At 37.7% G+C, this 6,796-nt stretch overlaps 1 protein-coding gene across 1 annotated transcript in view; it reads right to left on the reverse strand.

The window, feature by feature from the left end:
* The window catches only part of LOC137972600 (tetratricopeptide repeat protein 28-like), a 21,577-nt gene extending 15,017 nt beyond the window's left edge, over window positions 1-6,560 (reverse strand). The window contains exons 1-3 of the mRNA XM_068819342.1: window positions 6,394-6,560; window positions 5,848-5,918; window positions 2,172-2,238 (exon numbers count right to left, since the gene is read on the reverse strand). The gene's annotated coding sequence lies outside the window, so the exon portion shown is untranslated. The remainder of the gene's footprint in view (window positions 1-2,171; window positions 2,239-5,847; window positions 5,919-6,393) is intronic.
* Window positions 6,561-6,796: the final 236 nt, after the last annotated feature.

Raw genomic sequence — 6,796 nt, forward strand, 5'->3', positions numbered from 1 at the left:
ATCATTAGCACGTCAAGCAAGTGTGTAGAATACAATGTAGTAGAATAGGAATTAGGTAGTCACTATCCACAGGAGTATTATAGCGAGCTGGACAACAGTGGCTAGCATGCCAGTAAAACCGGTCATGCCAGCTCTATCAAGATGTGAAAGACCTCAGAGGCAGAGAAGTCTACCAGACAGATACAGTCAAGGACTTTGGGTTGGAATAACAACCTAGTCATTGAGGACTTCACCTCAAACTTTGTGATTGAACATTTCATTACTTTTCTTGTTAAAGACACTCAATTAGATCAAGCAATGCAGTTTGATTAAATAAAAGACATGCAACAATCACTTCTATCTTTTGTCTATAACCCCCATGTCAACTACACACTTCTCTCACATGGCTGTTTGTTAGGAATTCAAAGCTCGTTAAGTAAAGCTAATGACAATGACTATTGTTTGAGACCAGTCTAGACTGCCACACACTGATGTCAATACCTTCATACATGTACAAAGTGACATTCACTCTTGCCTAAAATTAAAACAGAAACTAACTTTTTTTGTTTATCGGGAGATTTTAACTTAAACCTTTTTGTCATTAAAAAATTGACAGGAAAATTTCTTGATGCAATACATGTATATGCTTATTTTCTTCCTTTAATAACTTACATGCCATACAAGAGTACCCCTATAACTTCTATTTCTGTCACTCTTGAGAACATTGTTTTAAACTTTTTAATTACATTTAACATACTAGATAGGAAAAGGTGAACCAATGTACATTTTCAAATTCCATTACGTTTGAAGGTCGACAAACTGGCTGAATATCTACAATCATTGCAATGTGACTACTGATTGTGCATGTTTCCTTAATGAGCATAAAATTACGAAGATTTATAACTCTTGCAAAACCGTCCAAACAAACATTACAAAAAAAAATTAATTCCTGGACAAAAAGATTTGAGACTTCCCTGTTTTTTTTAACTTTTGGACCACAACTTAAAAAGAAGGCCAACAATGTATCCTTCCCCACCCCACCCACAACAATGTTGTTCAGGAAGATGGGCAAAGAACCAATCTACATCTCAACAATGTGGTGGGAGGGGGGGAGGGGGGAAGGGGGCCAGGTGGCAGTAGCAATTTTAAGACTTAATTCATGCATAATTTTTTAAGATATGGACCAGGTTCACGTACTGTACATGTATTAAACAACCTTGTCCAGGATTCTTGGTTAACTTCTGCTCTTCCAACATCCATTTAAAGAAAATTTATTTACAGTCGAACCTCGATTATCTGGACCTCGATTATCCAGACTTTTCGATTATCCGGACTTCTTCTCTGGTCCCGTTTTTTTCATGAATATTAATAAGGGAACAAATTTAATACTTGAATTTGGCATCAGCAAGCAACAGATCTCCGATGTACGCAAGAACAAGGACAAATGACGAATAGGTTTTCATTTATAACAGAATAGGTTTTCATTTATAAACAGTGTACATGTACATGAGTGTAGGGGCAGTTCATAGAAGAAAAGACTTTTGTAATTAAACATGCGCTATATTTCTTTTGTTTCCATTGTTGCCTCATTAATATCCATATTTTTGATTATTCGGACTCTCGATTATCCGGACTTTTTACTGAGGTCCGACGAGTCCGGATAATTGAGGTTCGACTGTAATACCTGCAGCTGTAGCAGCATAAAAAAAAACCAAGGTTCCATTTCCAATACAAGCCCTCAAAATTAAACAGCTTTTTAAAAGGCATGCATACAGTACCTCGGTACCTCAAATCAAATCCGAGGTTGGAAGCTACATGCTCATATTGTAATACAAACCGGGTCACTATAATTTGTATTCATGTAGCAGTGACCTTTGAGGAACAAGGAATATATAGTAACAACACATGATATTCATAAGCCAATCTAGATTTGCCTCAATTAGCTTAACCCTGAGCACTTGAGAGTGAAGTGAACTTTGAATTCTTCATTCATCCAAAAGGGAAATTTGAATTATATGTGGATCACGAGCGCATGGAAACATGTGTCTTCTACATGAACAATGGCAGTGATCTTTTTGACCATAACTTAGAGATAACATAACACAACACAAGTTATACGTAATTAGAGCTTGTTTTCATTGCATGAGTCATCTACAAAATTACAAGAATTTAAGTAATGATGAGCGACTTACCACTGTTTTTCCAAACAGATGCTTTTTCATGTGATGTCAAGCGACAGCTTCGTCAATGGCAAGAACTCTGCAATGGTGATTTCATGCAGTTAAATAAACTACTTGCACCAAACTCAGAAGATACAGTATTTACTAATCAATTTTGATTAACCTTTGTGGCTGCTGTACAGACACAACCCATGTTAACGCATGCACTTGCTATCTTGTGTAATCCATCAAGGCAAGTGTTGCAACTCAGCAGAATTCCAATCAAGACTTTACCTTACATTAAATCTCTCTCTTCATTCTTAAATCACCTTGCAATGCTCCTTGTATGAATAATGAATCCACCCGCAAATAAATTAAGTGTAAGCAATACAGGAAGACTGTTTGCACGCCTGCGTCACTCACAACTGACTTTACAAAATAAACATACCCGGTAAAAGGAATACCAATGGCTAGTTGTAAAACATGAAATGAGGAATGCCCAGGGTAATAGGAACGGGGACCGGGGACAAGGAAACAGGGAACCTCTAAAATAGGAAATCTCTAAAAGGGGGAATTACTAAAATGGGGAATCTCTTAAAGTGGAAATAACTAAAATAGGGAATCTCTAAAAGGGGGAATTACTAAAATAGGAAAATCTTTAAAATAGGGAATCTCTAAAAGGAGGAATCTCTAAAAGGGGGAATTACTAAAATGGGGAATCTCTAAAATAGGGAATCTCTAAAAGGGGAATTACAAAAAGGGCGAATCTCTTAAAGGGGGAATTACTAAAATGGGGAATCTCTAAAAGAGGGAATTACAAAAATGGGAAATCTCTAAAAGAGGGAAATACTAAAACAGGGAATCTCTTTAAGGGGAAATTACAAAAATGGGGGTTCTCTAAAAGAGGGAATCTCTAAAAGAGGGAATTACTAAAATAGGGAATCTCTTCAAGGCTGTTGCCTAACAGGAGCCCGGTAGCCTGGGGCTCCCAAAGAATAGCTCTGGGCGCCTTAATTTTTCACAGCAACACCTTTCACTTCACATGTTGGGCTCCTAAGTTCTCAGCGTTTAGCTCTGAGGGCTCCTTTAAAATTTTCTTAGGCAGCAGCCTTGCTCTTAAAGGGAGAATTACTAAAATGGGGAATCTCTAAAATACATGTAGGGACTCTCTAAAAGGGGGAATTTCTAAAATGGGGAGTCTCTAAAAGGGGGAATTACTAATATAGGGAATCTCTAAAAGGAGGAATTGCTAAAATGGGGAATCTCTAAAAGGGACAATCTCTAAAAAGGGAAATCCCTAACATCTTTTTAACTCCTAAGAAAGTGTGACAGTCATCAATCACTGGGCAGGAAGTGGCTTTCAAATAGCGCTGCATCAAAACATTAGCAGCTGGCAACTTCTTACTGCGATTGCAAGTCTCTCATACAGTAAATTTATTTAATATATATAACCATAGATGCATCAGTGAAGGTTGTAAACGTCAAGCCTTAGACCTTACGATCTGCTCACTCGGCATTCTTTCTCTACCTCTAGAGGTATATATAATGAAAGAGGAGGCTCCGCAGAGGACAACATCAGAGGCAATTTTGCTTCAACTTGAAAGAAAGTCAGTGTAAAAAAACAACATATTTCTTAGGTCACTGAAGGATGTAGCGTCCCTTTACATGTCCGTTTCAAGGGATTCATATTAGTCGGCCTTCATGAGCTAACAGATCAGCCTTGCAAATTAGCAATGTATAATTCTTTGCAAAGAACACCGCTCCCCTTTTTGCTGTGTTAAACATAGTCAATTTTTACATCCACCATCCACAGGCATCTTATGAGGTAGGGCAACAAATAAATTAATTATTGCCTGTCTGCAAATAGAATTGGTGGGAAAACATAATGGTGTTTACATTTCTTGGACGCATGCATACAAAAAAAGCCATTCACACAACAGTAGTGTACAACTAAATTCAATAGTAATGAGAATATGTAGAATCCAAAGCATCCTTGTGTTATATTGTTGGCTTTTCGAGTCATTTCCTTAATTTTAATTCCATGGTACTCAAGTTGATGGATACCTCATCATTCACTTGCACACAAACACATAAAGGGGAAATCTGAGCAGTGCATGATGAAAAGCATGAAAGACCAATTAAAGAAATACTAAATTCTCCCAAAGATGTTGGACATGGTGGGAAAACCATAAAAAAATATATTTTCGCGACAGGCAATGTTTTGTCTTTTCTCTGCCGAGTTGACATTAAGTAAACATGGCTGACTTTCAGTTTCCCTTGGCTTTTGGATTTGCTAGTTTGCCGAAGTTTCAGTGGGAAGACCTAGTCAGCCAAGAAGTGATAGGTCAAGGGACCTTTGGAGCCGTGTTTTTGGTGTTTTCAAGCTGAAGGAAAGCCCGCAGAAAATGTTATTGTAAAAAAGCTGTTAAGTACAGCTCAGGATTTTACGGCAATGTTCATCAAGGAGGCCAAGATTTTAAAGGATTTACACCAAAACAAACTTTGTTTCATGTTAACAGTGCGTTGTCAAATTCCGCTCATGGCTGATATCCCACAGTGCAACCAAATGTCAAAAATAAGATTATTCTTTCGCTTCTTCTTTTGCTCGAATGGTGAATTGTTAAAGGTGGTGTATATGGAAGGACTCACTTCTCTACTCCTCTCACGTTGTACGTTTTTTCAAAATGTAATGAGCAAGGTTTTCTGACTTTAAAGCCATTAACTTGTCTTCCAGTTTCTGTTCCAGCTTTACAACTATCACATTGTATGTTTCCTTCATATGTATGTTTCGTCCGCAGTTTTACGATAGAAACAGTACTTCGTTGATATTTTAATAGCAGGCATTTCTGTGTGAATTGTACCGGCAGTCAACAATTGCACTGTTAAAATGGATGCTTGTCATTAAAATCAACCAATCAGACCTCTCTTAATTTTCGCGGTCTCGGAGATTCCCGTTTTTAGAGATTCCCCCTTTTAGAGATTCCCCATTTTAGGAATTCCCACTTTTAGAGATTCCCCCTTTCAGAGATTCCCCATTTTAGAGATTCCCCCTTTTAGAGATTCCCCACTGAAGCAGTGTTCCAGATAAGAGTCAATAACCTGACAAAGAAGGCTTCCTGACTCGACAGATGAAATTTAAATATTCAGTTAAATATTACAACAAAATGTCTGGGTGACCCGTCAAATGGTATAAATAATCCCCCAATTGAAAAATTTAACTGGAACTCTGTTTAGAGATTTCCCCTTTTAGGGATTCCCTCTTTACAGATTCCCCCTTTTAGAGATTTCCCCTTTTAGAGATTCCCCCTTTAAGAGATTCCCTAAAAATTTTTAGTAATTCCCCATTTTAGAGATTCCCCCTTTTTGAGAGTCCATATTTTAGTAATTCCCCCTTTTAGGAGATTCGTTATTTTAGTAATTCCCTCTTTTAGAGATTCCCTATTTTAGTAAGTCCCCCTTTTAGAGATTCCTCATTTTAGTAATTCCCCCTTTTAGAGACTCTCTATTTTAGAGATTCTCCGTTCCCTATTTCCCATTCCCCGCTTTAGAACTAGCCAAGTACCAACATACTTGCTAGCTTTCACCAAAAGTTCTGAGAAAATAACAGGAAGGGAGTAAAAAGTAAGCTTAATCAAAACTGGTTGATTACGCTTAAATTACACGTAGTTGTTCTTGTTCATTAAGAAATGGTTATCAATGAGCAACTTACCACTGTCGCTCCAAATGGATGCAGAATGCCGCCAGGTCAAGCAATAGCTTCGTCAACGAAAAGAAATGAGTCTGCAATTACGATTTGATGTGGTTATTACATTATCCAGTATCACGATAAAACGATCATGTTTAATATGTAGAGGGTTTATCCTTACACATAACTCAAAGTAACTTCAAATTCGACGATCAAATTGTGTAACTTTATGAGAGAGTTTAACATGGATCAATGATGTTTCAGTTCTGTCGCAAAGCGAGACATAAGACTTACTTAAGCATGTACAATAGACCATTTTACAGTTGTGGCTAAGTTACCAATGGAAGCGAGGCTGCCGGTGACCCTGTTTTGATACAAACCTTCATGCTTTTGTAATGTTAATATGGATTAATTAGCGTTACAACAACACAATTTACATGATAAAAGCAGTGAGGTCTGTATCAATGCAAGGTCACCGGCAGCCTCGCAGCCATTCATAGGCTTGGTCGCTGGGCAAACAACTGTAAAATGGCCTATTAGTCTACTAGCTGCTTGGTGGGACTTACGTACATGTACACGTAGTTTTCCAGAGCAAAACGTGTTTTCGTATTCTTTCAATTTTCCAACCACAACTTCCAATCTGTTCTTACTTGCCTTATCTATCACAAATGACGGACAAAGTTCTGAGAAAAGAGAAACCAAAACGTCTGTGTTGCGATAAACAGCTGAGAGGCACTTCCCACAATAATCCGAAAATAAGAGAGACCCTGGGAACGAGGTTGGTAGGTATGTCATGTGGGGACACATGATTTGGGTGACCCTATTTAATGGCTGAATGATAGAATGGAATGGGGGAATTGCAGAATTCTAAAATACGGAATACATGGAATATTCTAAAACACGGAAAATATTGAATATTTTGAAACGCGGAATATACAGAATATTCTGAAAAGCGGGATGAGAGGAAAGTCTT

The sequence above is a fragment of the Montipora foliosa genome, chromosome 10 (genome assembly GCF_036669935.1).
Source record: "Montipora foliosa isolate CH-2021 chromosome 10, ASM3666993v2, whole genome shotgun sequence".
Taxonomy (NCBI): Eukaryota; Metazoa; Cnidaria; class Anthozoa; order Scleractinia; family Acroporidae; genus Montipora; species Montipora foliosa.